The sequence below is a fragment of the Medicago sativa genome, chromosome 6 (assembly GCF_051527215.1).
Source record: "Medicago sativa cultivar Bolivia chromosome 6, Bolivia_mono, whole genome shotgun sequence".
In the NCBI taxonomy this organism is placed as follows: domain Eukaryota; kingdom Viridiplantae; phylum Streptophyta; class Magnoliopsida; order Fabales; family Fabaceae; genus Medicago; species Medicago sativa.
In genome coordinates, this window is record NC_140754.1 from 69196612 (window position 1) to 69223528 (window position 26917).

General features: G+C 36.3%; 2 pseudogenes; one reads left to right on the forward strand and one right to left on the reverse strand.

The window, feature by feature from the left end:
* The first annotated feature begins 153 nt into the window (after window positions 1-153).
* Window positions 154-18940, forward strand: LOC146916533 (uncharacterized; annotated as a pseudogene).
* A 4553-nt stretch (window positions 18941-23493) lies between these two features.
* Window positions 23494-26917, reverse strand: part of LOC146916534 (uncharacterized) — a 44099-nt pseudogene continuing 40675 nt past the window's right edge.

Below are 26917 nucleotides of genomic sequence, written 5' to 3' on the forward strand. Positions count from 1 at the left end.
TCCATGTTGTATATTGGGGAAGGAGGGAGGGTTTCCCCTGTTGAAATATGTACTGAAGTACGATGTCCATGCGAGGCAACGGTAACATCTCATGCCAGTCTTTGTGAGTGAATGCCATCTTCTGGACAATCTTCTTGATTTTTGACAGCTTCGATGGCTAAGAAGCCCCAGTTTGCGAGAGATTTTGTCGGTAGTCTCTTCATTCTTGTTTTCTTCAGCTTCGGATACAAGGAACTCAAAGTTGGAAGAGAGTACATGGTTAATGTGTTCAACGGGTTTATTAATGCATGATTTGATTATTGATTTTGACAAGTAAGTATAAGTTATGATTATGCAGATATTTGAGAATGATTAAGGAAGAATTTTTTTGGTTTTTTTGTATTACCATTTTTCTAGAAAAAGCACAAAATAAAAACAAAGTCGGGATCAAAACGACCTTTTTAATAATGATGGGAAATTCATGAAGCAAAAAGCCTTAAACAAGTTCACTTTCGTCTCGGACGGGACGAGAGGATGTTTTTGAAAAGCGAAAAGCAACAAACAAACATTATTTGAAAAAATAAGTAGTAGGAGGAACATCAAAACGACCCAATTGCAGATATCCACTCCATGTGTCACAATATAATTTGGCAGTGGATTAATTTGCACATCCGAATTCAACCTTCAAAGAGCAACATATTGGCTTCAATCAGCTTCTAGACTTCAATCTTCAAAGATAAACAGTGCTCGATGTCATGGTCGGGTGCCCCTTGATGAAAGGCACATGAGAGGTCAGGTTGATACCCAACCGGCAACTCGTTAGGCACTCGAGGAGGCTTTCTAGTTTTGACAAGGTTCTTCATGAGCAAGATGGGAAGCAACTCCACATACGTCATTGGGATTGGGTCAAACGGCATCTTTGGAGCCTGTTGTTGAGACTGCTGTTGATGTTGGTGTTCGGGCCCTTGCTGGAACTACAGCTGATTCTGCGAAGGTACTAGTGAAACCACCAGGGTGCTCAGTCTCTCTGACTTGGCATGGAGTGTTGTGATCTCTTGTTCAGAGTGATATGTTCACTCTTTTTGTTTGCACAAGTGTTGTAGGTGCGAGTTGGCCCTGGACGAGGACAGTCGGACCACTTTTGAAACAGATTGACCTTTTGTGGAAAAGAAATTTTGTGAGACTCGGAATTGAGACTATGAAATGCAAAATGAAGCATGACATGCTTATGCAAAAATGGACACATTTTTTTTTATTTTATCAAAGGATTTGTCAAAGTAATTGTAAACATCATAAGGAACATTGTTTCATTTGATAATTTGAGATATTTAAAAACGGTTCCCTTAAGAACAAAAGCAAAGCCAAAGACAAAGTCACCGACAAAGCTAAGGTCTAGTTTAAGACTTTTGAAACTGTATTCCTTGGTGTCCCTCTTTATAAGGTCCACACCTCTGATGTTTACAAGAACTTATCTAAGTCCTTCGATGTTTTGATGAGAAAAAGTTTTTATGAATGTATGCATGTATGCATGATTATGCTAAAGAACGGTGAAAACATGGTGAGGTTTTGGGTCCATAATGATGGAGTCAAGGGTAACAACGTCATTTGGTAAGGACTATGGTTTTCAAATGTACCTGTATCACGGGTTCTACCAAGTTCCCAGAGTTATCAACCACTTCCGAACACTATCGGGTTACGGAAATACTTCCGATCCAACAATGTTCGTAAGAAAGTCTCGTATGAGTGAAGTATCGCGTATCAACTAAACCAAGATTACTTATGATTAGCCACCGCACTACCTCCTAAAAGGCCAAGAGGGGTTTAAAGGTAACTAGGTTCTCAACTTTTAGCGGTCACATGAAAATAACATGCCAAACACGAATACTCATGCCAACATAGTATATTTCCAAGATCCCTCGGTTGAGTGGGGTTATCACATGTGTCACAAACCAAAATTCACTCTTGGCAAGGCACTATGATTATACCACCGTCCTATCCTAATGTTTCTCTCAAGTCTGGGTAATGGACTTATCTCACCACTCACGTTTAAGAAAGGAGATAGAAGAAGGAAGAACAAATATACACGTAATTTCTATCTTTTATTTTTATTTTTTAAGCAAGTTATAGCACAAAAATTAAATAAGACCAAGTTAGGCTCAACCCTCTTAGGGGGTCCCCAGTGAAGTCGCCATTTCTGTCGCGTCATTTTTTGGAGATCAAGGCTATTTGATTAGCTTTTGACTCACTTATTATTTCACGACTTTGAAAAAATTTATTTAAATTGGGGGCTCCGGGGGTTGGTTATATTTAAGGAAGGTATTAGCATCCTAAATATTCGTAGTACTCTACGAGAACCTCTTGATTTTATTTAACTTTTTTGTGCTTTAAACTTGCTTACTTTTTTTTTTTTAAAAATGAAATTTTGAAATGATTAAAAAAGGAAGACCTAATAATCTACATTTTATTGATTTGGAAGGACGAGTGTCCTCTGCCTACGTACCCGTGAGGGATCAAAATCTCGTAGTTCGGGGTAGAAATTGACGTTTGATTGGTTGTGTGTTTTTTATTAGTTTTGAAAAGGGTTTTAAAATAAAAAGCCAAGTGGCAAATAAGATTTGGTTTGTGTTTTTTAATTTAAAAGAAAAATGGACTCAAGGTATGATTAAATTGATTGAAGTTTGATTAAGAAAGAAAATAATAAAAAAAACGATCACTTGATTGAAAATCAAGGTTTATTGTGAAAATATTTTTTTGTGATTTTTTGGTTATTTGCATGTTTTTGTTGTTTTTGAATAATAATTAAACTAAAATAAACTAACGTAGCAATAAAATAAAAGCGTGAGAATTTTGTAGTGACGTTGGATCACCACAAAATCTCCTAACCTAATCTATTTTTTTTTGCATTTTTGATATATAAAGTAGTAAAAGAAATAAAAAGAGACACACACACACACACTCACACACTCACACACACACACACACACACACACACACACACACACACACACACTTTTTTCTCATTTATATTTGTACAATTGGCCTAGGATACATTCTAATTCATATGCAAAAAATAAATGACGAAAAAAAAAATACATATGCATGAATAACTAATAAAGATGCAGACTAACAAAAATGCATGAGTAATAAAAAAAAAGATAAAATGCTAAAGATGACTAGAAAAAGCATGAAAGACTAAAAAATAAAAATAAAAAGGGTCCAATCATAAGGTGGGGTGTGCAGGGATTCAACAGATAGAATCTGGGCCATTGATTTGATCAATGGCCGTGATCTGATCTAAAGCAGCATCATCACAGGCCGTTAAATCTAAAACAAAGGGATTTAGGATGTGAGGGTGCATGCTAGAGCCATGCACCGACACACACATGATCATAAGGTCATAGAAATAATTCTGCCGTCCCTATTCCCTTCATTTCCACACACTCCTTCTCTCTCCTACCCTTTTCTTTTTCTTCTTTCTCAATTTCTTTTGCTTCTTTCTCCTTCTATAATTCTTAATGATAATAACAAACAAAAACGGTTATATGCAAAAAAAGAATCAAACAAAGAAATCAAACGTGGCTATACCCTTTTTGTATGGATCTTGATTGACTCGGTTGTGGTGGTTCTTGGATTACGTTTTGGATTGGGTGACAGGTTCGATTGAGTTGTACGGCCGGTTCAGTTTTGAGATAATGACAGTTTGAGGCTTTGTTAATTCTGCCGGCGGTTTGTGATTGGGGATCGGAACAGCTCCTGGATTGTGGGTTTGGCTTTGTACGTGTACCTGTGTGTGATTTTTGATATGGTGAAATCGTGAACTGCTACCTCTGTGTAACTTTGCAGGTTTAGAAAAATGGCTCCCCTATTCTGATGATTTCATCTCTTTCTTAAAGGCCAAATTGAATTCAAAAGAGGAAATGGAATTAACAGGAATTGATGGGAGATTGAATGCGTTTAAGTGTGGAACGCGTTTGTGACTGGAATTGGAAAGAAGAAAGTACTGACCCTGTGATGTTGCAGTGGAAAGTGGCGTGGAAGGAAGAAAGGAAAAAAAGGACCCTGGACATGTTTTTTCTAACCTTTTGACATTTTGTTTTTTTTGACTTGGACAAACTAAATTAAAAAGTGATTAAAATAAAATATGAAAAACTACTAATTAAAAGACGAAAATAAAAATTAGAATTAAAATTTAAAAATTATAAAATTAAATAAGAGATGGAAATTACAGAGTAAATAACAAATAATAATGAAACTAAAGAAAACTAAAAAAGTATAAAAATATAAATAGAGAAGAGGGCCCGACTCGGAACCAAACATGGGGTATTTTAAGATACCTCTATGCCGATTTTTCACTAAAAAGTCAAATACTAATCAGGATCAAACGGTGTATGCATGTGGGACCTTAGGTCAAAAATTGGGGTATGACAATAGATAGATTTCCTACCTATGGGTTTGTGTAGTCTTGACTGAGAAATATGGAAAATTACTAGCTCTTACACTAGAAGGATCTTAATACCCAAAGCAATTATTGTTGCTCATATGTTAAAATTGTCATGCATGATGTATTTTATTGGTTATATAAGTTGCTAGGCATGTAGTGTGCGTTGCAGGATCAAGATTTGACGAATTTGAGGTTAAAATGCAAAATATGCATTACAAACCCGAAGAAACTCACTATTAGCGAAATATTTCGCTAATAGCGAAATTCTTCCAGAGCACACATGCCATTGGCGAGTTGGGACTGACCTCCCAGCTTTCCGATTGGCTTGTTGGCTCGTACTGTGACCTGTAGTGCCGTCTTAGGCTTTTTCTCGCAATGTTTTCCAACCTAAAAACCTCTAAACATCATCAAATAAAAAACAAACATACATGTATAGATTGTCAAATTTCATAAACATAGCAGCGGAACATATATATAACATCTCCAAAATCTCATGACAATAAATACATCTCTCCGATACAAACAATATCTCAACTCCAAAACTACATAATCAAAACAAAATCCAACATGCAAGTACTATCCTAGATCAGAGCCCTAATCTAGACACTTGCACATAAAAAGAGGAACTCCGCTCCTCGGCAACATCAAGCATATAGTCTAAGCATCTTGCACTCCATCTACCCGTCCATACGGAAAGGCAGGTGGTAAACCACTGAGGGTTAGCATTACATCATCATAATCCATAGTAAAATTAATCAAGAACATTGGAAATAAAAGATATATTCAAGAACGGAGAATAACAAGTCATACATGTACTCACAAGTATTCACAACATTCATATCATTCAAGATCATTCAATATCATCATTCCAAGTTCATATCAACAAGTGTATCATACACGTATCACAATTTCAACCATGTCAATTAACAATTAACAAACTCAATCGTCATGCTCAAATCAAATGCATTTAAAATCACCAACAATGTATGCAATGGCTCTAGACTCATCTAGATGCATGCGGTACCATATCACCTCAAGGTCGTCACCTTCGATGCAACAAAAACATCGTAATCACCTCAATTGGATATAAAATCCGCCACCATCAGTCATGAATGCATGAACATATGACTCGACTACAATGCATATGTTCACACAAACAAATCACCTCAACATCACCAATACTTGTATATATGCAATCAACAACAATTCACCACCACTTAACATAATCACCAACAACATCCATAATTCAAGCAACATATAGTTGTCACATATATACACCACCAATCATCTCCACATAAGGTATAACAACTATCCATAAAGGATTCATAAGCAATTGGCTCTCAAAACTCATTTTCAACAAGGTTCGTCTCTCAAAATCACAACATTAGAAATAATTGAGCTTTTAAGCCAAAACCAAGTAAACAAGTTCCAATGCATCAACTAAGTATACCTCTAGGCCACATATAAGTGCAGTAGAGTATACATTTACGTTTCAACGGCTAAATACAACGAAATCATAGGATTCACCAAGTTCATCTCTTAGTTAATTCATTTCAATGCCAAGCAACATAAAAACTCAATAGACCCCTTTAAACAAAGTTATTTCCTTCATAAAAACACCCCTAGATAGTTAGGATAAAACCCCTACACTTTGGAACAAGTTTGGAAACAATTGGGTTGAAGAAAAATGCGTTTTTAAGGTTTCTTGTCTGACAGGATCGTGGCACGTGGGTCTCCCATCGTGGCACAATTTTTCCAGGACCAAAAACACTAAAAATTCTGGTCAAAATCGTGGCACGTTGGTCCCGTATCGTGGCACGTTCATAGCCTGACAGACAGCACCAGATTTTCAATCTTCATGTTTTCGCGAATAAAAATCAAACCGTTAATCCGTTTTCGATGCCGTTTTCGCCTACACGTTCCTGACACTTAGCCCTATCATAATATACAGAAAAATTCAAGTTTCAACCATCCCAAAACCATTTTCCAAAACCTCACAACAACACTCATTTTTCAAACGGTTAACACTCGAATTTTCACACGAAAATCCTGTTTTCTCCCAAACGACTCGACTAACACAATTACAACAGGAAAACAGAAATTCTACCAAGTCCAATTCATCCAACAACATCAATAACTCAGTCAACAACTTCATATATCAAAAGTCCATTTTGGTACTTCACATGAACAACTCAACAAAAATTCACCAATTCACCAAAACTCTCTTAGCTTTCAACAACAACAACAAATCTCATCATAATTCAGAAATTCGTCATACCCAATGCATCAGTTCATCAACAACACATCTAACAACAACAACAACAACAACAACATGTAATCATGAAATCATCCCTAATTTAACAACCACAACTCCATTCTTCATCAATTTCACACAAAAACATATCATATTCATATATACCCATTTTGACATACAAATTCAACAACAACAACACAATTATACAAATCATGTTCTCAAACATAACAACAACAATCATGCACGAATTTACACCAATTAAAATCAATTCATCAATTTCATAAAAATGGGTAAAAGGGAAAAGTTATGAAATTACGAGTGAAGCCTAACCCTCTTACCTCTAGCACCAAGAATCTCTAACCCAAGCTTCAATTTAGCTCCTAGATGAATTCCTCTTCTAGCTCTAGCCTCCAACCCCTTTCTATTGTTCTTCTTCTTCAACCCTTATCTTCTCTCTATCTCTATCTTTTCTCTATTGTAAATGTTGGTGAAAAACCTTATTTCTCTACTAACAAGAGTTTATATAGGTTCACCTAATTGGGCTTAACTCACAACACCTTAATGAGCCTAACCCATTTCTATTCTTACCCAAATGTTACTACTCACTTAACGGTAAAATGTAACACTAACGGTTACCTACCGGTAAATAATTAAATTACTACAACTCCCTAGCACTTAGTAAAATAACAACTCTCACTAAGCACTAAAAGTAATCCTCAACCAAATTACAAAATTACCCCTACTCTCAAAATGACCAAAATGCCCTTAAGTCCAAAATGACTAAAATACCCTTCTAACACCGAATTCTACAATTCCCAACCAAAAATACACACAGAGGCAAATAATCACATAAGAGCACATATAACACACATAAAATGAATCTAGCGAAAATCGGGCTGTTACAACTCACCCCCACTAAAAAGAATTTTCACCCTCGAAAATTACCTGAAGGAAACAACTCTGGATACGCAACCCTGATCCTACTCTCCGATTCCCAAGTGGCACTCTCTCCAGTTGGTCCAACCCAAATCACTTCAACCAAACGATCTCCTTGCCACGCAAATGCTTCACCTCCCGATCCTCAATCCTCACTGGCCAAGTCTCAACGGTCAAATTATCTCTTACTTCCAAATCATCCACTTGAATCACATGAGAAGCATCGTACACATACTTCCTCAATTGAGACGCATGAAACACATCATGAAGATTCGACAAAGATGGTGGTAACGCAATCCGATACGCTACAACCCCAACCTTCTCAACAATCTCAAACGGTCCAACAAAACGAGGAGTTAACTTCCGACACTTCAAAGCACGACCAACACCAGTTACATGATTCACTCTCAAAAACACATGATCACCAACCTGAAACTCTATGTCCTTCCTCCTCTTATCATGATTACTCTTCTGCCTACTGTGAGACACCCTCATCTTCTCTTGAATCATCTTAACCTTCTCGGTCGTCTCTTGCACTATTTTCGGTCCTAACAAAGCACTTTCACCTGACTCATACCAACACAAAGGCGTCCTACACCTCCGACCATACAAAGCCTCAAACGGTGCCATTCCGATACTAGAATGAAAACTGTTGTTGTACGTAAACTCAATCAACGGTAAACATTCGACCCAACTGACACCTTGCTCCAACACACAAGCTCTCAACAAATCTTCCAAACTCTGAATAGTCCTCTCCGTCTGACCATCAGTCTCGGGATGATAAGCAGAACTTAATCTCAACTTAGTTCCCAAAGCAACTTGCAAACTCTCCCAAAACTTAGAAGTAAACCTCGGATCCCGATCTGACACAATACTAGAAGGAATACCATGCAATCTAACAATCTGCTCAATGTAGATCGCAGCTACCTTCGCCACAGACATACCTGTCTTGATAGGAAGAAAATGTGCCGACTTCGTCAACTGATCAACAATCACCCAAATCGAGTCAAAACTCTTCGTAGTCTTCGGCAACGCTCCGACAAAATCCATAGAGATATTATCCCACTTCCACTCTGGCACAAACAACGGTTGCATCAAACCTGATGGCCTCTGATGTTCAATCTTAGACTTCTGAAAAACCAAACAAGCATACAAAAACTCTGCGATCTCTTTCTTCATTCCAGGCCACCAAAACAACCTCTTCAAATCCTGATACATCTTAGTCGCTCCTAGATGAATACTTAAACTACTTCTGTGACATTCTTCCAAAATCTGTCTCTTAAGCTCAAGGACATTCGGTACACAAACACGATCACGAAACATTAAAACATCATTCTCACCCAATCTGAAGTCTCCACGCTTACCTTGATTAACCAACACCACTCGATCTACAAGTTCCAAATCTTCATTATGGCCATTCTTAATCTCTTCCAAAATATTACTCGTCAGCTTCAACATTCCCAACCTCACACCATCCGGCGTCAACTTACTAACCAAACTCAAATCTCGGAACTGCTCAATCAACTCCAACTCTTTAACTATTAAAGCAGACATATGCAACGACTTCCTACTCAAAGCATCAGCAACAACATTTGCCTTCCCAGGGTGATAACTCAACTAAAAATCGAAATCCTTAAGATCCTCCAACCGTCTCCTCTGCCTCATATTCAACTCCTTCTGGTCAAACAAGTACTTCAAACTCTTGTGATCACTGAACACTTAACTTAGAACCATACAAATAATGCCTCCAGATCTTCAACACATACACAACAGCTGCCAATTCCAAATCATGAGTCGGATAGTTCTTCTCATGCACTCTCAACTGCCTCGATGCATAAGCCACAACCTGACGATTCTGCATAAGCACACCACCAAGACCCATCTTAGAAGCATCACAATACACAACAAATGATTCCTTCGGATTCGGCAAAATCAACACTGGAGCTGAAGTCAACTTCTTCTTCAACTCTTGGAAACTCTTCTCGCACTTAGCATCCCAAACATAAGCTTGCCCTTTCCGAGTCAACTGCGTCAATGGCAACGCCAACTTAGAGAATCCCTCAATGAACCTCCGATAGTAACCTGCCAAACCAAGAAATCTTCTAACTTCAAAAACAGACTTAGGTGATTCCCACTGCAACACTGCATCAACCTACGGATCCACGACAATACCACCTTTAGAAATCACATGACCAAGGAAACTCACTTCCCGCAACCAGAACTCACACTTCGACAACTTAGCAAACAACTTCTTCTCCTTCAAGACTCCCAACACGACCCTCGAATGCTAGGCATGCTCTTCCTCAGACTTCGAATACACCAAAATATCATCTATAAACACCACCACAAAACGGTCCATAAAAGGATGAAATATTCTATTCATATATTCCATGAAGACACCTGGCACATTAGACACTCCAAATGGCATCACAGAATACTTATAGTGTACATACCTCGTTCGGAACGCAGTTTTGGATATATCTTCCGCCTTTACTCTAATCTGATGATATCCTGATCTCAAATCAATCTTGTTGAACACTTCTGCACCAACCAACTGATCCATCAAATCATCAATCCTCGAAAGCGGATACCGATTCTTAATCGTCACGTTGTTCAACTGCCGATAATCCACACAAAACCTCATGCTTCCATCCTTCTTCTTAACTAGCAACACAAGAGCACCCCACGGAGAAACACTCGGCCTGATAAACTACTTCTCGAGCAACTCTTCCAATTGCTTCTTCAATTCACCCAACTCTGATGCAGACATCCGATAAGGCACAATCGAAATAGGACTCGTTCCTGGTACCAAATCAAGTGCAAACTCAACTTCCCTCTTCGGCGGTAACTCAGTAATGTCATCCCGAAAAACTTCTGGAAACTCTTGCACTACCGGCAAATCACCAACTCCTTTCTCTCCACTTTCCTTCAAGGAAGCAAACATCATGAACACACTAGCTTCAGCGTCCAAAGACCTCTTCACTTGCTCCGCGGTTAAGAACTTCTCACCCATCTCCGCTACCGGCTTAGAAAACGTTATACTCTTGGTTAAACAATTAATGTTAACACCAAAAGTCAACATCCAATCCATACCAAAAATCACGTCCAAATGCTTCAACGGAAGAGACACAAGATCCAACTCAAAAACAACAGGAACCTTAACACAAACCACAACCAACTGAGCCTCTGCAGCCAAATATACCTTCCCTTGCTAGACTAACACACTAGAAGCAAATTGTTACTCCTCCACTATGCTCAAACCCACCAAAAAGAACGGAACAACACAACAAATATCGACAGTACTTCCGTACATGTCGTATACAACATGGAAAGTCAACCGGTTTTGGTCAGGACAAGAAATAGATGCTACGTCATTGAATAAAAAACAAACATACATGTATAGATTGTCAAATTTCATAAACATAGCAGCGGAACATATATATAACATCTCCAAAATATCATGACAATAAATACATCTCTCCGATACAAACAATATCTCAACTCAAAAACTATATAATCAAAACAAAATCCAACATGCAAGTACTATCCTAGATCAGAGCCCTAATCTAGACACTTGCACATAAAAAGAGGAACTCCGCTCCTCGGCAACATCAAGCATATAGTCTAAGCGTCTTGCACTCCATCTACCCGTCCATACGGAAAGGCAGGTGGTAAACCACTGAGGGTTAGCATTACATCATCATAATCCATAGTAGAATTAATCAAGAACATTGGAAATGAAAGATATATTCAAGAACGGAGAATAACAAGTCATACATGTACTCACAACTATTCACAACATTCATATCATTCAAGATCATTCAATGTCATCATTCCAAGTTCATATCAATAATTGTATCATACACGTATCACAATTTCAACCATGTCAATTAACAATTAACAAACTCAACCGTCATTCTCAAATCAAATGCAATTAAAATCACCAACAATGTATGCAATGGCTCTAGACTCATCTAGATGCATGCGGTACCATATCACCTCAAGGTCGTCACCTTCGATGCAACAAAAACATCGTAATCACCTCAATTGGATATAAAATCCGCCACCATCAATCATGAATGCGTGAACATATGACTCGACTACAATGCATATGTTCACACAAACAAATCACCTCAACATCACCAATACTTGTATATATGCAATCAACAACAATTCACCACCACTTAACATATATACAATCACCAACAACATCCATAATTCAAGCAACATATAGTTGTCACATATATACACCACCAATCATCTCCACATAAGGTATAACAACTATCCATAAAGGATTCATAAGCAATTGGCTCTCAAAACTCATTTTCAACAAGGTTCGTCTCTCAAAATCACAACATTAGAAATAATTGAGCTTTTAAGCCAAAACCATGTAAACAAGTTCCAATGCCTCAACTAAGTATACCTCTAGGCCACATATTAGTGCAGTAGAGTATACATTTACGTTTCACCGGCTAAATACAACGAAATCATAGGATTCACCAAGTTCATCTCTTAGTTAATTCATTTCAATGCCAAGCAACATAAAAACTCAATAGACCTCTTTAAACAAAGTTATTTCCTTCATAAAAACACCCCTAGATAGTTAGGATAAAGCCCCTACACTTTGGAACAAGTTTGGAAACAATTGGGTTGAAGAATAATGCGTTTTTAAGGTTTCTTGTCTGACAGGATCGTGGCACGTGGGTCTCCCATCGTGGGACGATTTTTCCAGGACCAAAAACACTAAAAATTCTGGTCAAAATCGTGGCACGTTGGTCCCGTATCGTGGCACGTTCATAGCCTGACAGACAGCACCAGATTTTCAATCTTCATGTTTTCGCGAATAAAAATCAAACCGTTAATCCGTTTTCGATGCCTTTTTTGCCTACACGTTCCTGACACTTAGCCCTATCATAATCTACAGAAAAATTCAAGTTTCAACCATCCCAAAATCATTTTCCAAAACCTCACATCAACACTCATTTTTCAAACGGTTAACACTCGAATTTTCACAGGAAAATCCCGTTTTCTCCCAAACGACTCGACTAACACAATCACAACATGAAAACAGAAATTCTACCAAGTCCAATTCATCCAACAACATCAAAAACTCAGTCAACAACTTCATATATCAAAAGTCCATTTTGGTACTTCACATGAACAACTCAACAAAAATTCACCAATTCACCAAAACTCTCACAACTTTCAACAACAACAACAAATCTCATCATAATTCACAAATTCGTGATAACCAATGCATCAATTCATCAACAACACATCTAACAACAACAACAACAACATCTAATCATGAAATCATCTATAATTTAACAACCACAACTCCATTCTTCATCAATTTCACACAAAAACATATCATATTCATATATACCCATTTTGACATACAAATTTAACAACAACAACAAAATTATCATACAAATCATGTTCTCAAACATAACAACAACAATCATGCACAAATTTACACAAATTAAAATCAATTCATCAATTTCATAAAAATGGGTAAAAGGGAAAAGTTATGAAATTATGAGTGAAGCCTAACCTTCTTACCTCTAGCACCAAGAATCTCTAACCCAAACTTCAATTTAGCTCCTAGATGAATTACTCTTCTAGCTCTAGCCTCCAACCCCTTTCTCTTGTTCTTCTTCTTCAACCCTTATCTTCTCTCTATCTCTATCTTTTCTCTATTGTAAATGTTGGTGAAAAACCCTATTTCTCTACTAACAAGAGTTTATATAGGTTCACCTAATTGTGCTTAACTCACAACACCTTAATGGGCCTAACCCATTTCTATTCTTACCCAAATGTTACTACTCACTTAACGGTAAAATGTAACACTAACGGTCACCTACCGGTAAATAATTAAATTACTACAACTCCCTAACACTTAGTAAAATAACAACTCTCACTAAGCACTAAAATTAATCCTCAACCAAATTACCCCTACTCTCAAAATGACCAAAATGCCCCTAAGTCCAAAATGACTAAAATACCCTTATAACACCGAATTCTACAATTCCCAACCAAAAATACACAGGGGCAAATAATCACATAAGAGCACATATAACACACATAAAATAAATCTAGCGAAAATCGGGCTGTTACAGTACCTCCCCGATCGTCCAGTTCAAGACCATGTTATGAATGACTCTTGTTTAGGTCTTGATGCGTCTATCGTATCTTGACGTAGCGGTCTTAGGTTCCCTTGAACGCCATAACATGTATGATATAAGACAAGACTTGTAAGTTAAGATACGAAGAGCCTTATGACAATACTTGTATGCACGATCGTTTAGGTGAGCATGTTTCACACACGTATAATCAACTGAATGGTTGTATTGTAGACATGTGGTAACCCTAGGTTTTCCCCGAGGTTACCTATAGCCTAGGATTAGGTAGAACTCACTGAGACATTATGTCTCATCCCAATCCTATTTTGTTTCAGAATTCAGATCAGCAGGTTGGTTTAGCAGGAGGTAGCAGGCATGTGACCGAGTGGATAATCAGCAAGTGCTCGTTCATACCCGCTGCTGGATATTTTATGGATTCAAGAATGTATTTCTATGTTTTGGATAGATAGCATGGTATAGATAAAAGTACGAACGTGAATTGTTGTATATATTATTCATTTGAAGGCTTTTTGTTGTAAATTTTAATGTATCAAGTACTAAAGATAACGCACATGCTAAACTTTTTAGATACGTTTAGTATGGGCGTTACAAAATATAAATAAAAAGAAATGAACAAAATTAATACATATAACAACATCTCATTTTATTAATAGAATTCATACAATAATTGATACATTTATTCGAATTCACTAAATCTACTTAATTTATTTTTACCCTCTCGTTGTAAAAAGTTCTTTTTTCCCTTTTGGGGTAAAAAGTGATCAGTCATGGGGTAAATAGTGACCACCCTTCTTGGGGGGGGGGGGGGGAAACATCATCAACCGTTGGGCTAAATTTAAATTTTCTTCTTTTTATACCCCAATAAGATTCTTTTTACCCACGGTAAAAAGTGTTTGGGGTAAAAAGAAGAAAATTTAATTTTATCCCAATGGTTGATCTCTTTTTCCCCAAGCCAGCTAGCCACTTTTTACCTCAAGCCTGACCACTTTATACCTCAAAAGAGATAAAAAGAAACTAGAGACAATTGAAGAAAAAAGAAAGAAGATAAATAGGGGGAGAGAGTGAGGAGAGCTTGAATGTGAGATGGTGTGAGGAAATGGGGAAGTTTGGAGGGGTATTTATAGGTGGTTTAAGGTAACATAGCACTTAATGAGGTCAAAAAACGTGAAAAACTTAAAAAGAAAGTGTAAAAACCATTAAAATGCATTGACCAAAGTCCAAAAAACGTGTGTTCTTGAGCTCTGACCAACCGGCGAACCTACGTAAGTTAACACGCGCACCAGCCAAAGAAGCGTGACTTAATTCACGCAGAGTTATAAGGTGCGTGAGTTAAGTCACGTGCCATGACTTAACTCACCCATGGACATATTTGGCAAATAAGCTCTGCGTGAGCAAAATGTGCTGGGAGAAGAGTAAAATTCTAATTTTTGGGCAACACTTTATGTTGGATATTTGTATGTTGGCTTCACTTTTGCCTAAAACAAATATTTATGTGAGATGTTGGACACGATGTTCCAACATCCTGGCATGGTTCAGTTGATTTGCACCTTGCCTTGTTTTTCGCATGCGTTATTTTATTTAAGGAATCCACGCTTTTATTCTTGTTAGTCAAGCTGCATGCTTTTAGTACAGAATCAGATCATTTGTGATTTCCTTAGATATTGCTATTTAATTAGGAAAGTTTTGGAGGTGATCATGATGTTCCTAATTATGTGCCTACATATTAGGAGTTTCCTTTTCTGGTTCTAATGTTTATGAAATGGATCACCGATTGTTCTGAAACCCAACAAGATGTTATAACCCGTATTGCTTCAGTATAAATTCAAGACTTCAAGACCTAATTATTCACCGAAGCCGTCAAACTAAAAAGGTTTAGTTTTTAGGGTTTTGAGTCTTTGTGTGTTCTACTCTTGTATCGTGTTGATGCAAGTTTAGTTCTGTTTTATTGTGAGCCTTTCTTGTATCATCTTGATACATGCTAAGGACTGTTTATTGAGTTGTAAACTCGTTGTGATACACCAAATCTTTTAAGCACGGTGTAGTTTTGTTTGAAGGTAACTTCATCTTTGAGTTTGTGTTTAGGTCTGATAGGTCACATGGGCTATGACTGACCATAGGGAGTGAGATGGGATCTCAGATCTAGGAGTTCCTAAGTTGAAGTCTATACGGGTAGGTCCTAGGTCATATCGTGTAAACGAGGAGTTTGCTGAGAGCTATTGAATATGGACTACACTAGTGGATTTCCTTCCTGGCTTGGTAGCCCCCAGATGTAGGTGAGTTGTGCCGAACTAGGTTAACAAACTCTCAGTGCCGTTTACTTTCCTGTCGTTTATTTTGCTGTTTGTTTATGCTTACTGCTAGTATGATGTTGGAACATTAAACGGAACATCTGCTTTCTGCGCATCTGGAATTGAAACATCACATAAAAACAGCTTCTAACTAACGCGCTAAAATTCAACATATGTTATATTTGTCTTGATCTGTCTGTTTTCTGCTAGCTCGATGTTAAAACATCTTACTCGACATTATGTTCGTATTTGATGTTGAAACATCGTATAAAACATCTGAAAGCTAGCCTGCCAGAATTTCACTTTATGTCTTGGTTGATGTGGTATCTAACATAAATTGGCCCAATCCCATTGTCCATAAATTTGTTGGCCCATCATCTCTTTTGTTGCTCATTCAATATAAATGTGGCCACATTGACAATATTTTTCTCATTCATTTCTTCTTAGTATTTTCAATAATGCTTGACCTTATCCTTGAAAAACAATGCTTAACCTTTATCTTTACTTCGTCTTTGTTCTCGATTTTCTTTCTTGATTTTTTTTTTGACAAGATTTCTTGATTTTTCTTATAATTTGTTTTTACTTTCTTCTTTTCTTTGATATTCAGTATTTATTAATCATTTTTCAAGATCTCGCTGCCTCTTTAGATCCACAATTGATTAGTTCTTAAATTTCTCTTAGAAGATCATAACTTAATCTTATTGTCAACTTCCTCTCAGAAACAAATCTTGTTGCCTACTTGTTACCATTCAATTTTACTTACATCTAGTTTAACGATGACAACACCCATTGATAGAATTCTCGATCTAATAGCTTGTAAACTCTATTAAGAGTTTAGTTTTTGCTCAAACTTTGTAGATCGATCGGTCCAGTTTGATTGTTGTAACAGTGGATGAAAGTTAATGTGTAGATCAAGATGAAGATGTTCAAATAAAAGTATTTATAAATCACATAATCAAATCGACGAATTAAAAAAGGTATGCCATCGATAATATATGTTTTTCTTATTCATATTATTTGAATATATCCTTGCATCATTGTAAGTTTATTGGATGCCCTCGAAGGATAAAAGGTATGATTATATTATTTTTAATGCTTATTTTGTTTCATATTTTCTGTTCAATTATCAGGTTAATTCTGAGTTTGTAGAAATAATTTTTTGTTGTTCAAAAAAAGTTTACGCATAAAAGTAATGGATATAACATCATTGATGTATTGATCGTCAACATTATTTTCTTTGTCATTAGTACAGTTTTTTGTTTTAATTTATCATTTTTCTTTTTCGTTAGTATATGTCGTCTTTTTCTTTTTCATTTTTCTTTTTCGTTAGTACAAGTCATCTTTTTCGTTAGTACAAGTCATCATTGTGGGTAATACATAAGAAGGTAAGGGTCTCAATTTCAATGGGTATTTTACAAACAGTATTAGGAGTGAAAATGTGACATCTAGTTATTAGTATTTCTTATTCCGTTTAAATTTCATTATTTAACATTTGGTTGTATAGCTGAAGCTTCTAGTGGTATGAGCTGTGAATTTTGATTTAAATTTCTTGTCCTAGGTATGAGCTGAAGCATCTTATGTATTTAAAGTCTTGATGGACAATATGAAATAGTGAGACAATTTATTGAAATCATATCATCCTCTCATTATCATTGTTATGTTATAGTTGTTTTTCCAATGAGCTTCTTTCTTTCATTATTTCTCCAGACAGAAGTAAGGTATTACTAGATTCTAATCCCTAATATCCAAATCCATGCTACAGGAAGGAAAAATATGCATCTTTTCCACCACCACCATGAAACATGGAATTGCTCTCCTGATGCACTTAAATTTCCCGAATTGCAACGGTTTCCAAGCGCAAAAGATCATTAAAAGTGGAAAAAGATAGTGTTGATCCACCTGTTGTAATAATCACAAATAGTAATGTGATGAACCCAACGACTATTTATAAATACACACTGGCTTCATATCAACATCATTGACAAATTCATCATCCTCACCTCTGAAGCCTACTCAACTTGATGACGTCGATTTCCATCAACTTTGAGCACATACATCTTCAGGTATGAGAGCACCATAGTTGAATCTAATGCTTTTAATGTTCATGTGTCATCTAGTCACCACCTAGATCATGTTCTCTATGATACACCTTCCATTTAGATACAATAATATACTATTAGTCATGTTCAAGCTTCACATTATTTATTGAACCAATATTATTATCTTTTAAATGGTGACGTTGAAAGATATTGGAAGAATCTTCAATAGGGACAGTATTATGAGAATGGATAATTATAGGAGCCTTTGCATCATCCTCCTATAGCTGTACGTACAATGGATTTTCAAACACAATTTTATCAAAATAGGAGAACTCCAGGTTTTGAGAATGTTGTGCCTCCTGCATTTCATGGTATACCACCAACATATGCTTCTGATTCACATGACTACATAAATCAATGCATTCCTTTTTTGCTTCCCTGAGTTAGTGGAGGCACCCAAACTTTCATGCCAAACCCACTTACTTACCACGCGGTTAATACTTGTTTCATCCTTTTACCTGGAAATGTTATATTTCACCGTTTTTGTTGATTTAGTTAAGCATAATATATTTTAAATGTTTAAATTTTATGTAGAGATATTACTACAGAGAAATTTATAACAAACATCAAAACGCTAACAATATAACTTAGAGAAGAGGGAATTCCAAATTCAATTTAAGGGAAGGTGTTCTAAGCTCGGCTAGTTTCACATGCAACCAAAAAAATTGAATTCTAATTCGAGGCAAAGGTTTTCCATCCTTGGACGAAATCATTACAGATGAAATGAGAAGCCATGTATCTATATAACTCTTTTTCTGTGGTCAGTTTGCCATATGACATTGATTCAATTAGATTTGTAACTATCTTTTTCACTTTACCTTTTTGATAAGGTTATCATTATAAATATATGACTATTGATTATAATTAGGAGTTGTGCTTGTGCTTGGTTCTCTTAAGAAGATCCTTAATTCCTTATGAATATTTAACTATTGACTATAATCAATAGTTATATATTTATAATGTTATCCTTATGACAAATTAAAGTGAAAAAGTTAGTTACAAATCTAATTGAATCAATGTCATATGGCACGATGGCAACAGAGAAAGAGCCATATAGATACACGGTTTCTCATTTCATCTGTAATGATTTCGACCATGGCTGGAAAACCTTTACCTCAAAATAGAGTTCAAATTTTTTGGTTTCCTATGAAACTGACTGGGTCTGGAAGACCTTCCCGCTTAATTGAAATTTAAATTCCCTCTTCTCTCGGATATATAATTTGTGTTCTGATGTTTGTTGTAAAGTTCTATGTCGTAATATCTCTACATAAAATTTAAACATTTAAAATATATTATGCTTAATTGAATAAGAAAAAAAGGTGAAATATAACATTTACAGGTAAAAGGCGGAAAAAGTATTAACCTCATGGTAAGTAAGTGGGTTTGGTATGAAAGTCTCGGTGCCTCCACTAAAACAGACAATCAAAGAAGGAACACGTTGATATATGTTGTCATGCGATAAAATCAGAAGAAAATGTTGTTGGAATACTAGGAGATGATGGAGGCACAATGTTCTCAAAACCTGAAGGTCTCCTATTCCGATAAAATTGTGCTTGAAAACCCATTGGATGTATAACTATGGAAGGATGATGCAAATGCTTCTGTCATTTTCCATTCTCACAATACCGTCCCTATTGAAGATTCTTCCAATATCTTTCAACATTACCAATTAAAGGATAACAACATTGGTTCAATAAATAATGTGAAGCTTGAAAATGAATGATATTGTTGTATCTAAATGGAATGTACATCCTAGAGGAACATGATCTAGGTGGTGAATAAATGGCATAAACATTTAAACCATCATATTCAACAGTGGTGCTCTCGTGCCTGAATAAGTCTTTGCTCAGAGTTGATGGATAATGGACATTATCAAGTTGAGTAGGCTTCAGAGATGACGATGATAGATTGGTCTCTAATGTTGATCTGAATCCAATAGTTAATTTACAAATTGTTGTTGGGTTCATCACATTACTATATGCGATTATTAGAACAGGTGGATCAACATTAACCTTTTCCACTTTTAATGATCTTTTTGCGCTTGGAAACCAATGCAATTCTGGAAATTTAAATGAACCAAGAGAGCATGGCATGTTTCATGGTGGTGGAGGAAAAGATCCATTTTTTTTGGATATGAGGGATAGAATTCGGTCAAACCTTACTTATATTTGGAGCAACAATGAAAGAATGAAGCTCATTAGACAAGACGCTATAACATAACAACGGTAACGAGATAACAATGTTAAACGAGATGATAATACGAAATCAATAAATTGCCTCACTATTTCATTGCCCCGTTGTTATTTGATTTTGCATCTATTTCTTCTACCACGTCTGCAGTTCTGCTACTTTCAGTCATATTTGCAGCTTTATATTCTTCCTTATCAAAAGAATGAGTCATTGTTGCATGAGGATATGCACTCAACATGGGAGTCCTGCTACTTCTTGTAGTCTTTAAAAAAATCACACTCTTCCTTACACAATCCCATTTTCGCTAATGGAAGAATTGTTGTCGACTTTATAGGCATCTTTATCTAATAATACTTTTTAAAAAATATAGTATCACATTGTGAGATATCTTCTTTTGCACACTACCATGTATAATAGTTATTATCAAATCCTCCATATAACTGCAAGTTATACTTATCTTGGCTGTCTATGATCTATTTGCAGTCATTATAGACGTTAAAACTTTGACTGTTTTATCCTTTATTTAGTAAGGGTTCTTTATTTGTTGCATTTATATAATGAAAAATACTATAATACAATCTTTAACACATATTTTTAATACATTACTTTCTGATAACATCTTTGGAATGAGATCGAGAGTGTGCTCCAGCAACACTACAATATTGATCTTTATCATGATGCAATGATTTCATGCATACCAAAGTGAGAGTTTTGCATCTGCTTGTGGAGTTTAAGGATGAGTGAAAACATGAAACTTTAGCAACATGTTGATGAGGTGAGTAACGAGATAGTTGAGTGCACAAATAAATTACTACTCACTCCGGTCCTTTTTACAAGAAACATTTAACTTTTTAGATACAATGGATAATTTATGTATTTGGTATAGATTCTAGACCAGATGGTTATTCAATGTAAATAGGATCGGAGGGAGTATAAGACTAGATAATGGCTAGATGCAACAGAACATGCATGGTAGCATAAATAGCTATTCCACCAATGGGCGGAAAGGCTCAACTGGGGTCGGATAGTGCTATTGTGCACAATTTGGTGAAACCAACTCCATATATGAACAAATGCAATATAGACGTCTCTTTCTTCTTCCTCCCAAACAGGCCAAGCACAAAGGGTAGGCAAACTAGCTAGGCTCGTGCCTAAGGCCTAAAAAACATATATAATTTTTAACATGTACTCCATCCGATCCTTATTATAAGAAGAAAAACCAAAAAACATCAAAACCAAAGTTATCATTAAGTGTTTCGTATTTCTATCTTTCTGTTACTGTTTTGCATCTTTTCTGAAAATTTGCAATGGTTTAGTGAAATGTTTTTACTCACTCGTTATCAACTTATCATTTCCCTATACAGATAAGGAAAATTTGTGTCATCGTTGTTGTTCATAAATTTTGCCTTTAATGTTTTGTTTTACATAAAGCCTCATTAATAAAATTTAGGGTTAATAGGCTTTTACCCCCTGCCATTTGGTCGACTTTTGGTTTACCCCCCTGTAAAAAAAAAAACTTGTAGATTCCCACTTGTAATTTAAAGATTCCTTGGTTTACCCCCCCTCCCCCCCAAAGCCAACGGTCAGCAGCTGACTGGATAAAAATGGTGACGTGGCCAACTGACTAGGTATTATTTTTATTTTTATTTTATAATTTCCACCTAGATTAAACTAATTAAATTTAAATAAAAAAGAATGTGTATAAGATCTCTTCCAAGTGACCCTTATCCATCGTACCATCTCCATCTTCTTCCTTCCTCCATCGAAATTTCTGCCTTCTTCTCCATCTCTTGTTCCTTTCTTCATTCCTCATTCGTTACCTTTGTTCCGTATCCAACGTTGCCTCATTATCCATCTCTTCTATCCTAATCAATTGAAGAAATTAGAAATTAGGGTTTATCATGGGTGGAATCAGAACTTCATCAATTAGTAACAATGGTGGAAACAGACCACCAATCTGCGGTTGTGAGAAGGTTATGAAGTTGTTGATTTCAAACACAGATGAAAATCCTAAGAGAAAGTTTTGGAGATGCCGATTTTCGGGTGTAAGTATTTTTTTAGTTTTCTGGAGATGTCAATTTTGTGCGTGTTTCAAATTTTGCTTACATCTGCAGTTTTGTAATAGTTGCTAAACCTATAACCTGAAACTTATTACAGGCTGAGTATAGTTGTGAGCTGTTCATTTGGGATGATGAACTTGATGAATTTCTACAAAAATCTGGAAAGTACTACGAACCAGGTTGTTTGAAGTCTAAATCTGGTTGCAACAACTGTGTAATGACAATGGAGTTTTTGAGAGAATTTGGCAAAGACTTTGGGAAAGAGTTTGGGAAAGAGTTTGTGAAAGAAAATTGAAAAGAACATGGAAAAGAAATAAGTGCAAAGAAGCATGAGAAACTGAAAATGAAGTTTGAAGCTGAGAAGAAGAAAAATTTAGGCCTCATTGTTGCGCTAGCTGTGTCTTGGATTGTGTTCTCAGTTGTTTTCAAGGTAATGTAATTGTTTAAGTCATTGTAATGTTATGATTATGTAGTAAGAATTATGTCAGCATTTATACTTTTGTTTATCTCAGCAACTAATGTAACTCCTTTAGTAATCTATGAAAAATGTTTGAAGCAATCTTTGCATCATCCTAAACAGGCCATAACATAAGCAATAATGAAAAGCACTTAAAGTGCATATGTCATTACATTAATCAAAAGCACTTATAGTGCATATGTCTGTAACTTCAACAAAAGCACTTATAGTGCATAAGTCTTAAACTAAACTTAGAAACATAAGCATACAACCAAAAGCACTTATAGTGAATAAGTCTTAAAATTAAACTTAGACAAACATAAGCATACAACCAAAAGCACTTATAGTGCATAAGTCTTAAACTGAACTTAGACAAACAAAAGCATAAAACCAAAAGCACTTGTTCAATTAGGCTTGGAGCCTCTCATAACCAGTTTTGGTAAGCCTCTTAACACATTCATACATGTCCCACTTTTTATCACACCATCATTCTCCTGAGTCAAGGTGCCCTCTTCAGACTCTTCAACGACCATAGGTTGATCAAGACTGGAACCAGCACCTTTGATTGTCTCGGTCTTCAATTTCATCAGCCTAGAACTCTTCCTACAATTTTTAGGTTTTACAGATTTCTTCAACCCCAAGGTCTTCACTTTCTGTTCAAATTCTTCACACCATTCACAGTCTTGAATTTGTTTTCTGCTGCCTCAAACATTTGATCAGTGATGGCTGCTAACACACGGTCATCCAGATCATCAAACACATCTGGCCCAAGGCCACTATCAATCTGTGATGCAGGAAGGGCATCATAAAAGTCAGTAACAATTGTTTCTGGTACAGTATTAGTAGCATTAGAACTTGCCACTTTTTGTATCTTGAATGGACGTTCAGGGTGACTGTTGTGATACACAACTTTTGCATTGTGCCTTGATGGTCCTTGAACAGGTTCAGTGTTCATTGGTGGTTGAGAAGCAAATACATGAGGCATTGTTGGTTGAGAAGCAGATACATGAGGCCCTATTGGTTGAGAAGCAGATACATGAGGCCCTGTTGGTTGAGAAGCAGACCCCTGCATAACAGTTGATGGTTCTTGCACAGGTGCACCTTCTTGCACAGTTGCTTTTGAAGTGGCTTTCCTTCTTGGTGTTTTCCTCTTCAACATAAACAGGCATAAAAAGTCATAAGTTAGAATTTTGTACATAATCAGTAAGTATAATTATTCAATATTGAGATGTATTTATGTACCTTCCTATTTGCAGCCTCTGGATTCTGAACAGCACTTTTGCATCTCCTCTGATTGTGTCCAAATTTATCACATTTTGTGCACCTATATGCCACCCCTTGCCTTCTCATCCTAGCTCCATTTTCATCAAACTCTCTGATCCTAAGATTTCTAGGCCTTCCTGGTCCATTCTTATAGTTTGGAGGCAGAAGTTCAGGAGCTTCTACCTCAGGCCACATATCCATACCATTAATAGGACTAATTGCAAAAACTATAACACATGGCATACTTACTCCTAGAGTAGTAATCATCAACATACCGTTCAGGCCTTTGCCTCCTATAACCAAGTGCAGCAACAACATGTCTGCATGGTATTCCCACTAACTCCCAAAAGTTACAGCTGCAACTCCTTTTTGCAATGTCAACAATAAATTGCTGACGGTTATATGAATGTATAACCTGAAATTGTTCACCTATTCAAGACCAAGTTGGTGTCCACTGAGCAGCTAAGGTTATCTCTTTATCTAATCTCTTTCTAGGCATAGGCATCACATTATGTTGCCACTTTTGAAGTTTAGTAGCAGATGCTGCCATCCTTCTCATTAGATAATGTCTAATCCATTCAGCCATAGTTATAATAGGTTGATCTCTAGCAGATAATATTGTGGCATTAAATGATTCAGATATGTTGTTCATCAGTACATCACACTTAGAGTAAAAGGTAAAAGCATGCTTACACCATTTTTTTGGTTCTACAGTCATTAACCATTCCCAAGCTCTCAGATCTATCTTCTTCAGTTCATTCATCTTTTCCAACCATCCTTGATAGTAAGTGGCCTTTGCAGCTCCCATCATCAAATCTCTTATTTGACTGCCTCCTCCAAACTTCTTCTTGAAATTTGCATACAAATGTCTAAGGAACAATCTATGGTCAATACTGTCAAACATCTCATCAAAAACTGACACCAACCCCTGCATAACAGTAAATATATACATAAGTCACAATAAAATATAGATTTGAATAGATCTGAAACAATAAATAGATATAGATCTCATTAGATCTGAAACAATGAATACATATATAGATGAAACATGAATAGATCTAAACATACCTTTTGTTGATCTGATATGAACAGATATCTCTTGTCATGACCTATATCTTCCATCAGCAACTGCATGAACCATTTCCAACTTTCCTTGCACTCAGTTTCAACTACCCCAAAAGCTATGGGAAAGTACTGGTCATTTGGGTCTCTTCCTACAGCAATCAACAGTTGGCCCCCATATCTTGTTTTCAAGTGGCAACCATCAACTCCAACAAAGGGTCTGCAAGCAGATGTGAACCCTTTCTTACACCCATCAAACCAGAAATAAAAAGACCCAAACCTGTGTTGAATAGTTGCAGATGGACCATCAACATTTATCTTGACATTATTATCCCTACACACTCTCTTCAACTCAGCTGCATAGCTCCATATCATTGCATACTGCTTATCTGCATCACCCTCAATTAATTTCTTTGCAATCTTCCTTGCTCTCCATGCTCTGTCCATGGTAATACCCACACCAAAATTAACAGACATTTCATTAAAGACCTCTTCTACAATCATCTTTTTGGTAACTTGCATTTTTGGCACAACTTTCTTAGCAACCCATCTTGAGTTGGCACTATTATTTTCCAACACCTTAACACATGTGTGGGGCCCATGTAATGTCTTTATCTGAAAAGTCCTCCTGTCACCCACTTTTGAACATAAAACCGTATAACTACATTGGTCCCTACACACCACCCTTACCCTGTAACTTTCATTTTTTGGCATTTTAATTCGCTAACCATTCAATACGTTCCACTCAATAATTGCTTCTTTAAACTCCACTAGAGAATTAAATTCCATACCTATCTTGAACTTGAAATCCTTATTTAATTGTTCCTTCCTAAACTGCTCATATTTAATTGTCTCATCTTCTGAGTCATCAGGGTCTGAGCTACCCAACTCCTCACTAAGGTAATCTCCATCTATTTCTTCATCTACTTCTTCCTGTACAACATTCTTTCCTTTCCCATTGTTCAAAAGAGACACTGGTGCAACCACATTGATCCTACCACCAATATTCTTCTTAGGTGATTTTTTCTTAGGTGTTTTGGAACCACACTTCTTGATCCTTACTGTTTTGTTGTTAACTGTGACTTTGTTGGCATTAGCAGGTGCTTCAACTTCAACCTCTTCAAACCCATCTTCAAGTGCAGTGGTTCTTTCATCCACACTATCATAAAACCTATCTAGTTTAACACCATCATCATCACTACTAAACATTGCTACTTCCTTATCATACCCTGCATCCAAATCTAAAAAACTAGGTATGTAACACCCCGTTTTCCCAACAAGAAAATTTCTTATGTAAAATCAGAGTTTAACAACTTTAAACGGAATGCTACACTTCTTAAAAATTCATAAACTTAATAAATAACAATTTATTCTTCAAAATCATTTAACATAAGTATTTTCAAAACTCCGCAGCGGAATTAGTTCATTCAACATAAAAGGTCTTTGGCACGCAGGCCTTATTATAAAAGTCTTATAAATCATAGTCATCGGTGTTCATCAAAGCTTCATAAAATAATATGCAAAGGAATAGAAAACAGTTCATAAATCCCATACCGTTACGTATCAGAGCACCTAAAGACACTGTAAGAGATAGCCACCCACGACTGCAGATAACCTTGATTACCTGCAAGTTACCCATACGAAGAGCAACATTTCCAAGCAGAAGGGTGAGATTTCTCAAACAATAATATTAAACATATAAATCATATAAAGTGCATTCAACAACTTAAACATCTTATAATTCA